The sequence below is a fragment of the Anopheles stephensi genome, unplaced genomic scaffold (genome assembly GCF_013141755.1).
Source record: "Anopheles stephensi strain Indian unplaced genomic scaffold, UCI_ANSTEP_V1.0 ucontig18, whole genome shotgun sequence".
Lineage (NCBI taxonomy): Eukaryota > Metazoa > Arthropoda > Insecta > Diptera > Culicidae > Anopheles > Anopheles stephensi.
The window spans coordinates 143804-147500 of record NW_023405102.1 but is presented as its reverse complement, the minus strand read 5'-3'; positions in this window follow the sequence as shown (position 1 = coordinate 147500).

Sequence of the window (3697 nt, the reverse complement as noted above, 5' to 3'; positions counted from 1 at the left end):
CGCACAAAACGTAAACGAACAAGACGGACCTAACTCTCACCGTGCACGCGCACGCTCTCTCTCCCACTGCTGGTCGGGTACAAACATCCGCACAAAGCGGACGACGCAAAATGCCGAACGTACCCGAACCGAGCGCACGCGCGCTCTCTCTCGCCCGACTGTGCTAGAACGAACGACCGCACAAAGCGGAGACGGCAAAATGCCGGTCTCGCCCGGTCGTGTTTTCGCACGCTCGCTGACTGGCCGATCGTTTCGGCCGTAACCGCTCCCACTCAACGCGTAGACGTGTTTGTGGTCGCGATGGCGGCTTCAACGTCGGCCGACATTAAGCCGCGATGGCGGTCCTGTCGCTCGTGGCGACGATGGCGTTCTCGCGCGCGCCTGTTGGCCCGTCGTCGGGCTAGCTCCTCCTCCGTCGGCGGTGCTCTACTTCGGCGAGTTCGTCCCTTCTTCTTCCGACGGCGATGCGGCTGGCGCCAGCATCTCGGGAGATACCGATCTCCGTGGTGACGGTGTGGGGGCGGGGGCGGGGGCGGTCCTCTCTCGCGCTTCCGCATCCGCCTCTCCTAATGTCCCTGGCGTTCCCCTCGGGGCTGGCGTGGGTGCTCCCGGTGCGCTGCACAGCGACGACAGCGTTCCCGGCGACAGGAGCGTCACCACTACTCGCGGCGACATCTTCATCTTCTTCGGTCTGACGGTTACGGTGGCTTCCGCATCCACCGACCCGTCAGACCTACTCTCCTCCTCTTGCATTTCTACCGCTAACCGGTTTGTTGCTCTGCCCAGCAAACACTAGGCTTCTGCGCCTAGCCGGTATGCGGTCCGCATTCGCCTTAGTCGCGAAAGCTCAGTGCGGAGCTTTTGTGGTTTGTGTCCGCGATATGGCTTGTGCTAGTGCCCCATAGGTGGCGCTGGTGGCACTAAAGGGGAGAGCTCTCCCAGGACATCAACCGGAATGTCCGATCAGCTCTCCACTGTGCACTTGTCAAGTACACGCAACACGCCTCGCACGCACAAACCCACGCTGACACACACTGCCCTTCTAAGTACAGGTGCCCTTAGCACGTGTTTTGCACCGTTGTTTTTTCACCGTTTTGTGGTGCTGTTTTAACACTGAATGTTTATTTTTTCCGTTAACGGAATGATTTCACAGCACTCTTTGCTCCTGTAATGCTTTTTCACCCAACTGCGGCTGCGGGCTCCCTTTCAACCGCACCGAAAGGGAGCGCTTCGCACGCACGCACTCACCTCACCACACACGCACTTTTTCGGTCACACGCGCCGAAGCGCGACGCAATGTTTGTGTGCCGTTTTTAACTATATTTGCACGGATGTTCACCGGGTCTTCACGTAGGTGGCGTGCAAACTGGATAATTCAACACATTGCACGCACGTTTCACTGTTTTCAATATAGTTTTCACTCGATAATCTGTTTTCACCAGGAGCTCACGAAAGGCGTCCGCTTGCTTTGGTTGACAGTTCGCCTCTGCAAGCTCTACTTCTTTTTTTTTTAAATACAATGTGTCCAGTTTTATTAGTGGTAAACAAAGAATACATTGACATTAATAAACGCAAACACCGCACCAATACCGACAGCATTCCCTGCACGGGTGTGGCTGCCGGTGTTGTTGCACGTTGGTCCTACTATAATGTTAGGAGCCCGTGCTCCTCCTGATCAAACATGACTGTACAAACAAAAACATTTATTACTCATCACGACATATAAACACATAACGCGTCTTTGCTACCAAGCCAATACCAAAAGAAACGCTTCATCAAACAGTAAGTAAATACTAAAGCGCACGCTTGCTCGAGTACGCTCTCGCTCTCGTCCACCAACGCAAGCGACCAAAGGCGTATGCTCCATCAAGCTAGCGTGTGGCTGTCTCGGCCTCCGCTATGGTGGCTTCTTCGTCGGCCGACAGCACTTCGCGATGGCGTTCGGCAACCGCATTGCGGGCATGACGTCTTTGTCGCTCTCGTTCGCGCCGGTTTGCACGTCGGCGTTCAAGCTCCTCCTCCGCTGGCGGCTGCCTTCTCCGACGCAGTTGGCCCGAACGCACTGGCGGGATTGTACCGGCCCACAATTGCCGCCGATACTCCTGCTGACGCTGGTTCCGCCTTAACCGTCGGCGAAGTATTTCTTCAGCTGATGGCAGAGCCAAGTTGCGAGCGGGTCTAGCCGGGCGTTGATTGTTGGCTGCTGCTGGTTGGTTGTTGTCTCCTCCATTGTCGTCATCCATCAGCTGGCGCCTCTCCCGCTGCTCCCGACAACGTCTCCGCTGGTAAGCGTTGCAGCTGGCTCGACGGTCAGCTCGCCGTCTCGCTTCCGCGTGTCGCAGTGCTTCCGTGTTAGCACCGGAAATGGCAGCATTCTCGGCCGATTGGTCATCCAGCCATCGCTGCTGTAGGAAGGTGCAAACTCGTTTTGCAGCCTGTTCCGCCTGCTGCCAGTTAGCTGGGCTTGCCAGCATCCAGCCTGCCAGCTCCTCCGGTGTTACTACTGCGCCGTCGTCTTTCGTCAGGAGCTGCACCCTTATGTCAGCGAACCTCGGGCAGTGGAACATCACGTGTTCTGCTGACTCGATCACGGCTGAGTCGGTGCAGAACGGGCAAGTCGGGGCTGAGATGAACCCCATGACGTGCAGAAACTCCCGGAAGAAACCGTGTCCGGAGAGTATCTGACTCAGGTGGAATCCGATCTCTCCATGCTTCCGACCTACCCAACCGCTGATGTCTGGCAATACGCGATGTGCTCAGCGCTTGAACCTACTCGCGGTCGGATGACCGCACTCCTGATTCCAATCGCTCTGCCACTTCGCCATGGTTGCTGACCTTTCCAGCCTCTGTATGACGTCGCGGTCGATCAGCACCCCTTGCTGTAGTGCCTGTTGATGCCGCCTGTGACGCCGGGCAGCTTCCTCCACTTGCAAGCGCAGTGGTATCAGCCCAGCCAACACTACCGCTGTGCCGTAGCTGACTGTGCGAAAGGTACGCGCAACCCCCCTCGCAAGAGGCCGTTGTAGCTGCTCCAATCTCCTTCTGCACCACTGCAGCTCCACCGCTTCCGCCCAGATAGGTGCCGCGTACTTCACCACCGAGTCCGCAACTGCTGCTAGCAAGCGACGCTTCGCTACCCTCGGTCCAGCGTGGTTAGGCATCACGCTGGTGGCCAACTTCACCACACGGAGAGCCTTCGCGGTTGCCTTCTCGACGTGTGGTTTCCACGAGAGGTGGTCGTGAAATATGACCCCGAGGTAGCGTATTGCTTGCTTTGAGCGGACTTCCACTCCGTCGATCCTTACGGGCACCTGTGGGTGGCCCCGACGCAAACTCGAGATGAGCACCACCTCGTTTTTTTCCGAGGCCAGCTTTAAACGGTGTTGCTGCTTCCACGCAGAGATGATTGCTATGGCCTGCTCGGCCACTCCCGCTGCCTCCTCTGGTGTGCATCCCCTTGCCAGTACTGCCAGATCATCAGCGAAGCCGATGACCGATGCTCCGTCGGGCAGCTGCAGGCGTAACACTCCATCTTACAGGATGTTCCACAGCGTGGGGCCCAAGATGGACCCCTGCGGAACTCCTGCCGTTACCTGTCGTGTTACCGGACCGGTGTTCGTGTTGTACGTCAACACGCGGTCAGAGAAGTACTCCTGCAAGATGCTGCGCAGTCTTGAGGGCACTCCTTTTTCCTGCA